Here is a 16,974-nt window from a genome sequence, read left to right as displayed (position 1 = left end):
TATCTTTGGGTAAAGAAAGAAGTCAGTGGGGGTCAGATCAGGTGAGTAGGGAGGGTGTTCCAATACAGTGATTTGTTTACTGACTAAAAATTCCCTCACAGACAGTGCCGTGTGAGCTGGTGCATTGTTGTGATGCAAGAGTCATGAATTGTTGGCGAAAAGTTCAGGTCGTCTAACTTTTTCACGCAACCTTTGCAGCACTTCCAAATAGTGTACTTGGTTAACTGTTTGTCCAGTTGGTACAAATTCATAATGAATAATCCCTCTGATATCACTGCAACAAGTTTGTGAACTTAATTGTCAGATCTTCGCATATCTATCTAATGTAATTTTTCTGGACTGTTATATAAATATATGGAGGAGGGAGAAACATGCAAATATAAAGCAAGTGAAGTAAAATGATGACAATATTGGTACTCCCTGTACTATTAGGTTGGTATAAAAGTAATTGCAGTTTTTGCAATTATTTTTAATCTTCTAAACTGCAATTACTTTTGCACCAACCTAATATTTTTATTTTTGCAACTTTTTGTAAGTTTGAAATTGTTCTCAAAAAGTTCAAAAATATAACTGCAGTTATTCTGATTCTCATACATACTTAATACATAAATCTTCTGAAGCAGGGCAAAGACAACATGAGGTGCTATGTCTTTGAAGCCACTCAGGTTTATTAAGTCTCATGAGCTGGGAAGTATTTTGAACTTACCCGTGATTCTGAAGCAAATGTTCCATGATGGCACCTGCTTTGGGGGACACTGGACCTCCATGGGGAAAGGCATCAAAATGGATTAAGGAAGACACAAGCCCATCTCAAATCCAGTTCAGAAAAAAAACAACGCCTGCTGTCATTACTAACCCATCAACAAAAACACAGACCGATTTTAAATTCTGTTTTTTGAGCCAAGAACTAGAAATGCAGCATAACGTAGAGATTAAGCGTGGTTTGGGAGTCCAGTGGATCTAGGACTAAATTCTGGCTCTGCTCCTACCAGCTGTGGCACCTGGGGCAAGCTCCTCTGCCTTCCGAGCCTCAGGTTCCTTCTCTGTGGCGGAATAACCCCCAGAGGTTGTTATGAGGCTTAAGCGAGGCAGTGCACATAAAGTGCTTGATGTGTATGAAGTTTGCGTGCAGTAAGAGCTCACTTAGCAACCACTAGCTATTATTACCATAAAGATGGTGTCTTCTCCCCCAACTCTGTGATGTTGCCAGATGCAGTTATACAGAGTTATAATGGCTCTGGTGAGTCAGAGGGCAGAGCTGTCTGGCGGATATAGTGCTAGAGACATGGCTTCTGCAGGAGAGGAAGGGCTCCTCGGTGGGAGAAAGTCAGGAGAGCTGCTGAAGCCAGACAGCATTTGCTCTGAGGAGTTTACTGGACCAAAGCCACTGTCTGCTCAGGCCTTTGTCCTGTTTAATAAGGACAGGACACATATGCATACAGCCTTTATTTGATCAAAGGGGCTGTGCATAGTGGACCGTTTTACCATGGAAGCTTAATCTCACCCTAAGAAATCACCAGTCCTCAATTTAGGTCAAACTTTTTTGAGCTTCAAGAAATACTTTAAAAAGTAAAAAATCCCCTCTAAGAAGTCTGGAAGCCATGAAGAAACCAGAGTGTCTCTAGAGACAACACCCTTCTTCTTGCAGCGTGCTCCTCACCCTGCAAAACAGACACTTACAGAGACACTTAGCTGAACCACATGTGGAATCTGATTTGGGCCCTAATTGCTTGTTGCCTGGATATTGTTTGCCTATCAGGAGCTGGTTCTCTGTCTTTTTAAAATTCTTTACCCATTGCTCTCTGTCTAAATTCTGCTCTCAAAATGTGGGCACCAGGGTGGCCCACAGTCAACACAGTGTACCAAGAAGAGGACATGTTTTCAGCCAGTTCTTCAACTTGGTAAAGAAGAGTCTCCCCAGTACCTCCACTCATTCACACCCAGACATTTCCTGACGCCTCACTGATTGCCAGGAGCTAGGCTAGACCCTCAGGTGTGGAGATGAATGAATGAGCCATCACTCCTGCCCAACAGGAGCTTGGTATCCAGGCAGACAGAGGAACACAGATAGCTAGGGCAGGGTCGGTTTGCAGCTCAAACACCAGTGTTTCTCAGTCGACCTCTGTGCCAGAATCCTTGAGCATCTTACTGAAAATGCAACACCCAGGTCCCAAACACCAGATCTACCAAATCAGCGCCTCTAGGTTTAGGCTTTAAAATCAGCATTTTAATATTGGCATCTCAGACACTCCAAAGTTGAAAACTCACAGCCCTGCCCTATACCCCGCGACAGACTCAGACATGTCTGGGTGTTTCTGAAGGGCCGTGAGGAGAGGCCCCTTGGGCTCTATTTCTACAGGGTTCCTCGGAGCCCATGGGACTGGAGGAGGTATTGATAAAATAGCACAATCCATGAAAACTCTTTAAGAAATGGGAGGCCTGGAGCTTTGGGGACACAGAAAAGGATGAAGGAGATTCACCCCACCCCGGCATTGACTTCTGGGAGATGTGGAGATGCAGTGTGAGAGGAGGTGGCAAAGGCCATTGTGCCCTGGGATGGAGGAGCAGGAGCAGAAGAGGCAGGCGGGCAACCTGGGGCTGACAGCGTCCCCCTCTGGTGTCAGGAGGGCAGGAAGCAACCAAGAAGTCAGTGCTTCTGTCTAGCATGGCTGTGCTGCAGCCTAGGGACCTCCTGAATGTGTCAGGAAGAATTTGCAGGGGTTGGAGAGGTGGGGAGGCTGGCTACACCAAAGGTGCCAATGTCTTAAGCTGTCTACTTGGAGAGAAACCTCTCTCTGGGCTTTTCTGATGTGTCCGGCACCAGTGTCACTGCAGGCTTCATGCACATGGAGTTTGCCTGGAGCCTCTTCCCCCAAGGACTCTGTTATAAGTCCATACGCTATGTGCTACTCTGCCTATAGCCCAGGTGGGCCAGGGGTCAGACAAGTCCAAATTCTCAGGTGAGCGTTAGACCCAAGCTGGTCGTCTACTGGCTTTAACATTGGCCTCATCATATACAATTGGTTAACAGATTCTGTCCCTGAGAGATCACACAGTTTCCACTAGACCATCCTGCAGATCTCAATAGCCAGGCAGCCTTTAACACCCCTAACTCAGTGTTGTTTATCCCCTAACCTCTACACTGGGTTGTAAAACCATCTTCACCTTAATCCATGCATTCCCAGCTCCGCCACAAACTCATTGTGTGATTTTTGGGAACGTTATTTGTCTTCTTTGAGCTTCAGTTGCCTCTTGTATTAAACTTGGATAGTCATATGTACTGTATGTTGCCATGTACAATGCACACTTTTTTGCCCAAATTTCTGAGGGAAAAATAAGGGTGCACATTATATATGGGTAGTACTAATTCCATATCTATATAAATGTTTTGAATTATTTTATTTATGCTTATGAGTTAAAAGCATAACTCAAGAAATCAATGATATTTGTATGCAAAATAATACCCCAGAATATGATAATCAGTTTTGTTGAATTTACAATGAACTTGCAATGACAAAGAGTTCTTGGTCTTCTACAATGCATAAATATCATAAATTTGTTACTGATACATAAAATTTCTTGTACATTATATCTGTTCTTGTGTTTTGTAGTTATTTGTTACAGCAAATTTCTTGTACCATAATGTGTTAAAAAAAATAAATGCTAAAATTCCTTTATAATACAAAAAGCAAGTACCTAAATGTAAACAAATGAAAATTTGAATTAAAAAATTAAAATGAAAAACTTTTTTCCCTGAAAGTTTGGGCAAAAACTGTGGGTGCGCATTATACACTAGAGCGTATTATACACAGCAAAATACGGTATTTCAGTGTGGCTTAGTAAATATCAGCCCCTTTCCCCTTCTCTGTAGCTGAAGGTCATAAGAAATAGGCCCATGATTTGCCATTTGAAAAGATAAATTTATAATCAGCCATTTTGTTCATATTTTCATATATCGATCTCAGTTTGAACATTTAGTTAATGGGAAAACTTTAGACCCAGCAGGAAATTCTCGAAAGATATTTTTAAATGGGTGGTAAGTTTTAAAGTGTCTCTAGGCCTTCTGGAACGGATGGCAGACAATTAGCCTGCCTCTTGCCTGAGAAATCAGACTAATTACTGGTGAGGCTTGGTTAATGGGGTCTTTCGTGAACTCCCTCCTTAAATGAGAAATCTTTAACTTTTCACAAAAACTCAATCTCATTTATGCTACTGATTTCTAATATTTCTACATAAATGCTTGGCCTCTCGGCTTTCGTAGTCAAATAACGCAAATCAAAGCAAGCTGCTCTGCCAGGGGAAAAATTTATTTTGGATGAATTTACTGGAAGACACTTTTAGAATCAGTTTGGAATCACCACAGGCACAGACTCTCTGCAGCCCGCTCTGGTGCAGGTTTCATGGATCTGGGCTGAGCTGGGGGGTTTACCCAATTCGGGCTGAAATGGCTTGCCGAGATGCTCATAGCAAACACTGGCATGTTTCAGAGCTCATAGTCTGCAAAATGCAGGCGAGTGCCCTGTCCCCAAGACAACTGGCACACATAGGGAGGGTCAGGTTCTGTGTCAAAGGCACAAGAGACAAACAAAGTCCAGGGAAGCCAGTGAACTGTCCTGCATCGACCTGGAAAGGAGGCCAAAGAGTCTGGGAAGGTCAGAGGAGTTTGAAGCATGGGACACCTTAGTAATGATAGGGTCATTGATCAGAGAAGGTCATTTGAAAAGACCTGAACTTGAAACAGAGATATGTGTAAATACCTATAGGAAGAGAGGAAAAAGCAACTCAGAGCTTGGCAGAAGGCTGAAGAGAATTCCAAAAGGGACTCAGAGCTGAGGTGTAACCTACACAGTTGGCTGGAGGAACCTGCTCCAGCCGAATCTCCAGTGACCTTGGAGGGTAAAGCTGGAATGTTCTACCTATTAGTCCTTTCTCATCAAAAATTTTCACAATTCTTGAAATACACCGTCAAAGTGGAACTAGGGAGTGCTGGGTGCCTTTGGATTCCTTTTATAATATTAAATGGCACTGAATTGCCTCCTAGCTGACCCTGTGTTCTTCCTCTATTATATTTTCACCAACCCCTCTGGTTCTTTCCGTTAACTTTGAGAACGGATGGCTGTCCACCCCATAGCTTGGGGTCCCCAATCTATTCCGACTGTGGAAAGGAAAAAAATTGGGGGGGCTTAATAAAGGTACCATTCAACTTTTTTAAAAAAACATTGGTAGAAAACTTCAAAAAGAGAAAACAAAGAGGAACAAAAATGGTTTCAGAATATAGTTTTTTTTGTTTTTCTGTTTTTGTTTTTTTTCAATTATAATGGGAGTTTTGGCAAAAGTTAAGATCCAGTAAACCAGTTTCTTTCCTCTCTCCTCCACTTGGCCTAGAACATCATGACCAAAATCCATCAGCATCTAATTCTCCAGTTCCATTCTTAGCACATGCATCTCCCTCTGGGAAATAAGCTTAAACAGGGGCCTCAGCCACCACATGTAAGACTACACAGGTCATTAAAGGTCCATTCCTAGGCAGATAAAGAAAGTCTCTCATTTCTCAATGACTGGAGTTCTCAAACTGTACTATGCGTACAGACCACTTGGGGAACTTGTTAGAATTCATAGCTTTGGGCCTTTCTTCCACATTCAATAGGTCTGGGATAGGGCTCAGGGGAACTGCACTTTTAAACAGTCATTCTAGGTAATTATGATTCAAGTAGAAAGAAGACACTTTGAAAGCCTGTTTTAGGGCTACACCGGTCTTAAAGAATCGTTACCAACTCTTAAGAGGAGTAAAGGGTCATCTCCCTCTACTTCTCTAGACCAAAAAGGAGTCACTCCCAGGATCTGGACCCTCAAGAGTCCACTTGGTTCGATCCTCCCCCTCCAAGATGGCACTCTGTGAGTCTACATTATCCACAACAGCTGCTGCCTGTTTTAAAAGATCATGAGGGAGCAAGATTCTACAGCCTCCCATGCAAAGCCATTCCAGTGTTTAATCGCCCTTCAGTTAAGAAGTTCTTCCTTACATTTAATCAATCCTCTCATTGCAAGACTCATCAACTTCTTGCTCTACTCTCTGTGGAAAAACAAGCTACTGTGCAATTTCTAACCCTTTGTTGAATCACAGAGTGTTGGAGCCAAAAGGGATTGCAGATATTATCTGGCACTATCCTTTTATTCTACCTATGAGGATGCTTGTCCAAAGACATTATCTACTCAGTGGGTTTTAGTTTCCAGTACCCGCAAAACACCTGAAGGAAGCTGTCCAGGAGGTAGCCAGCTCTATACCGCCCCCTCCCAGTTCTGTGAATTTTCTATTTTACTGGGTTACCTTAATTTGGGGATGGGGATGGGGATGGGAGCATCCTCTTAACCTTCTCTGTTTCAGAATATGAACTCTTCCTCCATCAATCCTCCAAAAGACATGTTTTCCATTCTTGTAATCATTTTAGCTGCTTGTCTTCAGATTTTTCTTTGCTCCAAATAGGGTTGCCAGACATAGCAAATAAAAATTCAGGAGGCCTAGTTAAATTTGAATTTCAGATAAACACGTAATAATTTTTAGTAAATATTCTCCATGCAATATTTGGAACACACTTATAGTTTAAAAAAACCATTGGTTATCTGAAATTCAAATTTAACAGGGAGTCCTGTATTTCATCTGTCAACTCTCATCCCAAACATTCCAGAAGTGTACCAATTAAAACTAGACACAGAACTACTCACATCTTTGGCAATTCCTCATACTCACTGAGGACACTCCCACCTCGTGGTCTTTTACACTTAAAGTTCTCTCTGCTAGAATGTTCTTACCCAAAATACCTGTGTGGCTTGATCCCTCACTTCAGGTCACTGTTCAAATTTCTACTTATCAAAGAGGTGTTCCCTGGCCATCTTATAGAAACCTCACCATCCCTTTTCAACCTTCTTACTCTGATCTATTTTTCTCTCAGCACTTATTACCACCTGACAAAGTATATGTTTACCTATTTATATCGTTTCTATCTCCTTCCATAAAGTAGAATATAAACTCCATGATGGCAGGCACTTGGCTTTATTCATTGCTATATTTCTAACATGTAGTATAGTACCTAGCATACAATAGGTCCATATATTAGTTAATTAATGCTGTGTAAAAAGTATCCCAAAATTTAGTGGCTTGAACAATAATCATTTATTATCTCTTACTGTTTCTGTGGTCATTAATTCAGGGGTTGCTTGGTTAAGTGTTTCTGGCCAACGGTCTCTTGTGAGGTTGCAATCAGATGTCAGCAGGAGCTACAGACACCTGAAGACTTGTTTTGGGCTGGAAGATACACTTCTAAGGTGGCTCCCTCATATGATTAGAGTATGATGCTAGCTGTTGGAAGGGTTTAGTTCCTTTCTGTACCAGACTCTTCACAGGACTGATATGATACCTGTGTGAGATTGTCTTCAAAGTCACACTCTGTCACTTCCTCCATATTCTATTGGTCACATAGGCCAGCACTGATTCAATGTGGGAAGGGACCCGTATTAGTTTTCTATTGCTGCATAACACATTACCACAAAATTAGCAGCTTAAAACCACACAAATTTATTATCACACCATTCTAAAATTCAGAAAACTAGGTAGGATTCTCTAGACTTTTCCTTCACCATCTCAAGGTGAAAAACAGAAATGTATACTCACAAACAGAAAACAAATGCTAAAATAATTGACTTAAATCTCAACACATGAATAACTGCATTAAATTTAAATTGTCTTAATATACCAGTTAAAAGAGATTGTCAGAATGAATTTTTAAAAATGCCCCAACTATATGCTGTCTCCAAGAAACTTCAAATATGATGATATAGGTAAATTTAAAGTAAAGAATAGAACAAGATATACCATGAACACATTTTTTGAAAAGGGGAAAAAGCAGATTGGCTATATTAACAATAGACAAAGTAGATTTCAGAGCAAAGAAAATAACCTAGTATAAAGAGGGACATTCTATAATGATACAATGATCATTTCACCAAGAAGACATGATAATTCTAAATGTGTATACGCCTAACAATAGAGCTTTAAACATGAGCAAAACTAACAGAACTGAACAGAGAAATACATGAACCCACAATTATAGTTGGGGACTTCACACTCCTCACTTAGTTATTGATTGAAGTAGGACACAGAAAATCAAGATTATGGAATTGCTAGTTTGAATAATCACCATTGCTGATAGAACACCATCAGTCAACTGTATCGAATTGATATTAATAGAATAGTCCACCCAACAACAAAATACGTATTCTTTTCAAGTGCACATAGAACTTTCACCAAGATAGACCATACCATGGGTCATAAACTGTAACAAATTTAAAAGAATTGAAATTATACAATATATGTTCTTTGCCCATAATGGAATTATGTTCTTTGAAAATAACAATAAAATTGACGGACATCTTTGAAGACTGAAAAAAGATAAAAGACACAAATTCCCAATATCAGGTATGAAAGAGAGGACATTACTATAGGTTCAATATGCATTAATAGGATAATAAGTGAATACTATGAACACCTCAGTGGTCATAAACTCAAACAATTAGATAAAGTGAACCAATTCCCTAAAAACCTTAAACTACCAAAACTAACCTAAAACTATTAAACAAATTAACAACATGGTTAAAAACTTTTTGAAAAAACAATCTCCATGACCAGATTTTTTTTTTTTCTTAAGGAAATTATTTATTTATTTATTTATTTATTTATTTTATTTATTTATTTTTCCAGGACCAGATTGTTTCACTGGTAAATTCCAGCTAACATTTAAAGAAAAAAATAACACAAATTCTACACAATGTCTTCCAGAAAACAGAATAGGAAAGAATACTTCCCCAATTATGAGACCAGCACTACCTGATAGTACCAAAACCTGACAGAGACAATACAAGAAAACTACAGGCTCATATTCCTCATAAACATAGATGCAAAATCCTTAGTGAAATAAATAGTAGCTAATTGAATTCAGCAATAAATAAAAAAATAATAGTACTCCATCACCAAGTGGGATGTATCCTAGGAATGGAAGACTGGCTTTAATAATAAACCAATCAATGTAATCTATCCTATCAACAGCCTGAAGACAGTACCAATTGATGGAAAAAAAGAATTTGACAAAATTTAACATCTATTCATGATTAAAACTCTCAGCAAACTAGAAAGACAAAGAAACTTCTATTAAAGGACATCTACAAAAAAAACCCTATGGCTAACATCATACTTAGTGCTGAAAGACTGAATATTCTCCCCCCTAAAATTGGGAACAAGGGAAGGATGTGTGCTTTTACCACTCCTATTCAATATCACACTTGACATCCTAGCTGATGTAAGGAGGCAATAAAGAGTAATAAAAGACATACAAATTAGAAAGTAAAAACTGCCCACATTCACAGATACAACTGTCCTCGTGAAAGATCTGAAGAAAACTGCAGAAACTCCTAGAAATAAGTGAGTTTCCTAAGGTCACAAGATACAAGGCCAACACACAAAATAATTCGGTTTCTATGTATTAGCAATAAACAATTAGAAACTAAAAAAAATTTAAATACCTATTACAAAATGAAATCTCAGGTATAAATCTAATATTCAGCCTTAGGTTGTTTTGTAAACTTCCTCTGTCTGAAGCATTTAAAAGTTCTAAATTTCAAAAACAAACAAAACTAAGCTATGATGTTAAAGACAGAAAGGTCTTCAGGAGGAGAAAAGGTCTTCAGGGGACTTCTGGTTTCTCTGGTAGTATTCTATTTCTTGACTTGTGGAATGATACATTTACCTTCTGATAATTCACTAGAATAAACAATTATGAATTGGATACTTTTCTGAATATATGTTCTACATAAAAAATTTTTAAATAATAATAAACAAAAATATATAGTGTTGTCATGTCTTGAAAAATTTGTAAAACTGCATTTGAAAGTGCAGTTTGCATTTGATCATAACCAATTAAACATTAGCAGAATGATCTGAGAAATACGTTGGCTTCATGTAATAAATCATTAGATCTGCATCAAATTTTATTGTTTCAAAACATTTGCATCATCTTCACCCATGTTTTCCTCCTCATTATTACTATCAATGATAGTAACTTGCTACAATAGCTAACACTAATTGTCCTTACGAAGCTTGAGGATGCTATCATTTAGGGGTGAGGGTCTTAGGGTCAGAGAGTTGGGATAATCATCCCCCACCTACAAGATTCCTCTTTTGTTTTGTTTGTTTCCAGCATCCCCAATTTCTCCATTTCCCTCTGTCCTCCTCCTGCCCCCAAACATAAGTACCTAGAGAATGTCCTTGAGGTTACCCTTGGATGCTAATGTTTCTTTAAAATTATAAAGGGTACAATAGCAAAAAATACATACATATATATATATATTACATATAACTATGTGAAGTGATAAATATATTAACTAGCTTGATTGTAGTATCATTTCACAATGTATCAATATTACATTGTAGACAGTAAATATATACAATTTTTGGTAATTATACCTCAATAAAGCTGGAAAAATTATGTTTTCCAGTTTTCAATGTGTATAAATTTTTGATTTACATAAATGGTGGTACAATAGATTTTATTCTTTTTTCTTTTTTTACCCAACACCATGGTTTTGAACAATTATCTCTGTTGCTATGTTCTAGCTTATTTCTGCTGCAGAGTTTACTCAATGTGCATCTACTACTTGTTATCTGTCTTTCTTCTGTGACATACAACAAAAAGCCACTGCAAACCTCCTACCCATCCCTGTACAAGTTTCTCTGGAATACATGTGGGGTTGGGATAGCAGCATCATTAAATATGTAAATTTATATTTGCTAGCTACTGCCAGAACGCTGTGCTCTGGAAGAGCATCTGTCATGTGGGGTGTCATGGAGGGGTCTCTGGTCCCACTCCCCACATAAGAACGCAGGACATGGTGAGTCCAAAGAGCATCACCCAAAGAGCCATAGGGGAGTCATACCACTATAGTCTCGCTGTCGGCTGGGTTGGAGACACAGGAAGCAGGAGCCACACAATCCGCAACCCACCATCCAAGTCTGTCTGCCAATCTACCTCACTTGCTAACTGCAATCCGCCTCTCTGCAATCTGCAATCCATGCTCCACACTTGCTTACTTAGCCACAGCAGTTATATTAGTGGCTAATGGCTAACTGGTAACAGCTGATGGCCAACTAGTCACAGCTGATGACCATCTACTACTCCAGCCAGCACCTTTCCATGTGAGGCCAAGAGCCTGGAAACTACTCTCTGGGGCTCTGTTCCCACAACATCGCATTATGCTTTTAGTTTGTATTTGCCTGATTGTTAGTGAAGTTGAGCATGTCTTTCATATTAGTCATGTGGATCTCTGGTTCTGTGACTTATCTATTTATAATTTTTGCACATTTTGCTACTAGGCTTCTAAGTATTTTCTGATTTAAACTAGTCCTCGCTAGAGCACAAACTACAAAGCAAACAATTGACAAATTTGATATCAAAAGTAAGCGTTTCTTCTCCATGAATAACACAAGAGGCAATATTCAAAGTAAACAGATGACCACATGAGGGAAGATATTCACAGCATCTAAAACATCGAAGGAGTCTCCATTCCACTTACTTAATCTTCTCATTGACCCCAGAAGGCAGTGTTATTATAATTCCCATTTTATAGATGAGAAAACTGAGACCAAAGAGGCAAATAACTTACCCATGATCAAACCGCTAATTAGAAGATGATGGGCAGATTTAAACCCATATTTATCTGATGTAAAACTCTAAGCTCTGGGACTTCTGGTTTCCAGATCCACATGCAAGGAGCTTGGAAGTTGCCACTCCGTCCTAACAACAAATAAAAAGTGGAACAGACTGAAAAATCAATAGCTTTTCTTGGATCCGTAAGAGAAGGGAGGACGCAGGGCAAACCGAAAGCCCTGAGACTGGAGAGAGATGAACACAGGGCGTTGCAACTTCCTGAAGCAGAGATTCCCAGAGCAGAAACATCTGTGGGCGTCAGCACTGGCATAAGAAAACCTGGACTGTATTTGATGAATTTCTGGAGGCTCAGTGTAGATAACAATCCTGAGACTTAAAAACTCCAGGGGGACTTGGTCAGAGGGTGGCCCTCACAATATTGTGAGATTTGCCTCCAGGAGCCCACTCTGGCCACCTAAGAGGGGAGAAAAAAACTGCAAAGCCCTTGTGAAGTTCACAGTCCAGAGGCCCAGGCTCACTAAAAGACTGAGATTTAATTAATTATAACTCCGTAGAATGCGTACTTCCCCACTACTCTCCACCACATCGCTAGGCCTGTTTACAGCAGCTGTTTTACCCAGTACTTCACATCTATCAAGAAAAAGGAAAATATGCAAGGCATACTGTCGTGCGGGGGACCCTGCTCGCTGCGCCATTTGTCGTGCGGGGGACCCTGCTCGCTGCGCCATTTGTCGTGCTGGGCGGCCTGCGGGGTCTCTGGTCCCACTCCCCTCATAACGCAGGATATGGTGAGGCCAAAAAGGAACACCCACGGAGCCATAGGTAGGGGAGTCATACCACTATATTCTCTCTGGCGGCACTATACTCTCACTGGAGGCTGGATCCACACTGTCCGCAAACTGCAATCCACGCTTGCCAGCCCAGCCGCCATCTTCTTGCTAGCCCCCATTCTTTCTCTTTTCCTTCTCTCTCTCCTAGCGTAGCCACAGCAGTTATATTAGTGGCCAATGGCTCACTGGTTACAGCTGACGGCCATCTAGCCACAGCTGATGGCCATGCAATCACAGTTGGCCATTTACTACCTGAGCCAGCACCTGTCTATGTGAGGCCGAGAGCCTGGAAACTTCTTTCTGGGGCTCTGCCCCCACACATACCAAAAGGAAAAATACCTTTGTGAAAGGACAGAGAAAGTATCTTCTAGAACCAGACATGGCAGGAATGTTGGAATTATTGGACTGGGAATCTAAAACATCTATGATTAATATGCTAAGGGCACTAATAGATAAAGTAGACAGCATGCAAGAACAGATGGACAATTTAAACCAGATACAGGAATTCTAAAAAAGGACAAAAAAGAAATGCTAGAGATAAAAATATGGTAGATGGGTGAGTTTAAAAAAAAAAAAAAAAGCCCATCTGGTCATTGTTAAACCCTCTGACTGATGAATTTCTGTCCTATAAATCTATATATGTGGACATACTTAGGCATAGCTTTTCTAGTTGTGGGGGCGGAGCCCCAGAAAGCAGTTTCCAGGCTCTCGGCCTCACATAGAAAGGTGTTGGCTCAGGTAGTAAATGGCCATCAATTGTGATTGCATGGCCATCAGCTGTGGCTAGTTGGCCTTCAGCTGTAACCAGTGAGCCATTGGCCACTAATATAACTGCTGTTGCTACGCTAGCAAAAGATGGGGGCTGGCAAGAAGATGGTGGCTGGGCCTGCAAGCGGTGCAGTGAGGGTTGAGAATTGTGTGGCTCCTGTTTCCTGTTTCTCCAACCCAGCCGCCAGCAAGAATATACTAGTATGACTCCCCTACCTATGGCTCCGTGGGTGTTCCTTTTTGGCCTCACCATGTCCTGCGTTCTCATGTGGGGAGCGGGAGCAGAGACCCCGCAGGCCTCCCTGCATTACACTAGTGTATATCTATCTTTTTCAAAATGGTGAAATAAATGTAATGGTGGGGGACAGAGTATTATTGGAATTGGGAGCAAGCCAGTTAGATCTAGAAACAAGCAGAACTGAAACCAAGGGAGAAAAAGACCTTCAAGGTTAATGGTTAAAGACAATTAAGGGGTATTGAAAAAAATCCCCAAATTTGTTGTCAATCAATAGATCAAAAACAAAGATATCGAGATATCAAAGACAGATGGACTGTGCACTCAACTCTCTTTTTTAAAACTTTTTATTTTGAAATAATTATATATTTGTAAGAAGCTGCAAAGATAGTACAGAGACAACCCTATGTCCTTCACCCAGTTTGCTGCATCTTTACATCTTACCTAGCTACAGTTCAATGTCAAAACTAGGAAACTAACATTGGTGAAATATATGTGTCGTTCTATCATTTTATCACATGTGGATTTAACCACAACTGCCATCAAATACAGACTGATGCCATCACCACATAGATCTCCCTCTTGCTACCCTGCATAGTGCAGAATTTGCTTTAAAGGAAGATAACAGTAAATAAGGGTGAATTTAAAGCCCAGTCTGGGAGCACATTCAGAGCATGGTGGATGTGGAGAAAAGAAATGGAAGCAGACTGTCCCTTAACTGCAGTAAGCCCGACTCTCCAGTGTGTCAGGGAATCTTGGTTGGGGACCTCCCACTGTTGCTGGTGGCTCCCCTGAGAGGCAAAACTCTTACTAGGGAAATTAAAACCATTCCTGTTACGTTACCTCCAGATCTTTTGTATAACCTTCTTCATCTCCTGTCCCACATTTCCCCAACCTGCCCTTTCACTCACTTTCTGGCCTCTTACCCATTAAGAGACAAGTTACATCTAATCCTCATGTCCCTTAGTCAGTGACGTTAGCCTGCCTAACGTAACAGGTGCCACCATGTCACCATACCCCATAGTCACCATACTCCACAGTTATTCATAAATGGACCTATTCCCAAGACTCTGTCCTCTGCCCTCCTTTGCAGCATCTCATCCCCAGGGCCTCCTGGAAATCATCCCAGGTTTGCATCTCTGGCTCCAGACAATTTACTGTGAGGTAGTTCCATAGGTATGTCATTAGCACCCTAGAGCTGTCCCAAACTCAGCTCTATATTCTACCGAAAATTTTCCTCCACCATGTTCCATGTTGTGGGGACTGAAATCATTACCTACTCAGTCACCCAGTTTAGCAGCCTCCGTAACTCTTGATTCCCCTACATCTCTCAGCAATAGATGGGGCTTTGAGCACCTTCTTGCAGTTCCCTACTTCTTCCTCCATCTCTCTCAGATCCTGATAATTTACAGCGTGGACCACTAAAATAATAACGTAACCCCTCCTTCACAGTACCACAGCATTCTTCTCCTCAATGCCCAATGGAGCACACCACTCCTGCTCTCACACTGGGACGGCTCATTGTTTATAAAGTCAAAACTCCTTCTTTGGCATCTGAAGAGCTCCATCCCCAAGATACAGCGTGTACTCTACAGCCATCCTGCCTTGGTTTCTGCTGCTCTCTCATCGGCCCAAAAGGTTCCTATTCCCCTTTTACCTGTGTAATAAAATCCTAGGCATCCCTCAAGACCACTTTCACAGCCATCACTTTTATTGAACCTCCTGTGATCACCCAGGTGAATGAATCCTTCTCAGCATTCCCATGGTTTTATTCTAATAATTATTTAAGTCTGTCTAGAAACATGCTCATGTACATTTCTGACACTGCAACTACCTTAGTCATTTTCAATACAGCAAAATATTGAAGAGAGACAATGGGTTTTAGAGTTAAACTGGGGTTTGAATTCCAACTCTGACATGTACTGATATGTTACATTGCACCAGTTATCCTCTCCAAGCCCAATTCCTTCATCAGTAAAATGGGGAAAATACCGTTTGTCCAATAGAGATGCTGTAAGAATTAAACAAGATAATGTGGATACAATGCCAAGCACAGTGTCTTCTCACTCACAGGCACTCCAAAAACAGGAGCTCGGTTCTCAACTTTGTATCATACCTAATATAAGGCAAGATTTTATGAACATCAGCCTTTTAAAAAATATCTCACCCCAATAAATTTAATAAAATAAAATTTAAAAAAATCTCTTGGATAAAGTTGAAAATATTGATAGGAGAAAATTGTATCAAGAGAGTCTAAGGAATTATAGCTAGAACCACAAAGCGGTCCAAAACAGAAAAAAAAACAGCAGGAAATCCTTTTTTCTTTTTCCTTCTTTCTTTCTTTCTTTCTTTTTTTTTTACAGAGAGGGGAAAAAAGGTACAGATAAGTTTTAGGAAATAGATTGATAAATAGGGAATCCTTGGGGTTGGGGAGGGAGAGATTATGTGTGTGTCGCTTTTTTTTTTTTAACTTCCTAATGAACAGCAATAGTAATAATACAATCAATTTCACCTTAGGAGTATCTGTTCTAATTGCGCCAATATTCTCAAATGTTCTCTCATCTTTCTATCTTGTCAGAAATGCTGAGCAGCAGCACATTCCACTCATTTCTCTTTATTCATCATTTATGTGCAACAGAAACAAGTACTTTCACAAATGCTTTTCTCAGTCACAAAGAAAATTAGTTCAGAGGCTTAGCCTTCCTCCTCCATGAAATCAGGGTCTTAATCTAGCACTCTCTCTGTATTGCACCTTCTAGATGAAGTTGATACAAAGAATTATGGGATAGCTGAGATATAGGAAGTGTACTTCAATATCAGGATAAATATCTTTGTGTTGTAAAAAATTGCCCCAACACACCAGACTAAATGTCAGCACACTTACAAAACATGGATGGGAAATGCCTAATAACATGTTTAATAGGAGACCTACCTGCTAGCTACCATGCAGTCTGGGTTTGGCCTTATTTTACTCTATTAAACACAATCAGTAGCATGAAGCACACAATCAGAGAAAAGCCATAGAAGAACCAAGAGTACAATTTTCCCAACAGATTTTTAAAAACCTTACTGTGTATATCATCTTATAGGGAAATAAAATTATGTGGGATGAATTTTATTAGCAGCAGAGATATTGTGTGGTAATAATATTATAGATGAAAATGATAGGTTTCCATTTTATAAGTAATTAATAGTGGAAAATTACAGAGAAAGTAATTTCTTTGAAGCCAACTGTTACTATAAATAACCGAGAACATTTAGGAGAAATAGCTTGACTATATAATGTCCATTCCATGAGAACAACCAATCTGGCAGTTCTGGGTCTCCAAGGTAATGATGGCATCATCTCTCCATAATCATTCATCACAGATATCCCCTTTGGAAAAATGAAAGTGAAGGGCACTGATCTGAGGAAATGTAAAGGTCA

The 16,974-nt window shown here is 40.1% G+C and overlaps 1 protein-coding gene across 1 annotated transcript in view; it reads right to left on the bottom strand.

Moving 5' to 3' along the window:
- Positions 1-11,918, bottom strand: part of MYO3B (myosin IIIB) — a 461,719-nt gene extending 449,801 nt beyond the window's left edge. Inside the window, exon 1 of the mRNA XM_074337823.1 lies at positions 11,710-11,918. The gene's annotated coding sequence lies outside the window, so the exon portion shown is untranslated. The remainder of the gene's footprint in view (positions 1-11,709) is intronic.
- Between the last annotated feature and the right edge of the window lie 5,056 nt (positions 11,919-16,974).

The sequence above is a fragment of the Rhinolophus sinicus genome, linkage group LG01, assembly GCF_036562045.2.
Source record: "Rhinolophus sinicus isolate RSC01 linkage group LG01, ASM3656204v1, whole genome shotgun sequence".
In the NCBI taxonomy this organism is placed as follows: domain Eukaryota; kingdom Metazoa; phylum Chordata; class Mammalia; order Chiroptera; family Rhinolophidae; genus Rhinolophus; species Rhinolophus sinicus.
Note: the sequence above shows the minus strand (reverse complement) of the source record. Positions and strands in the feature narration are given on the sequence as shown.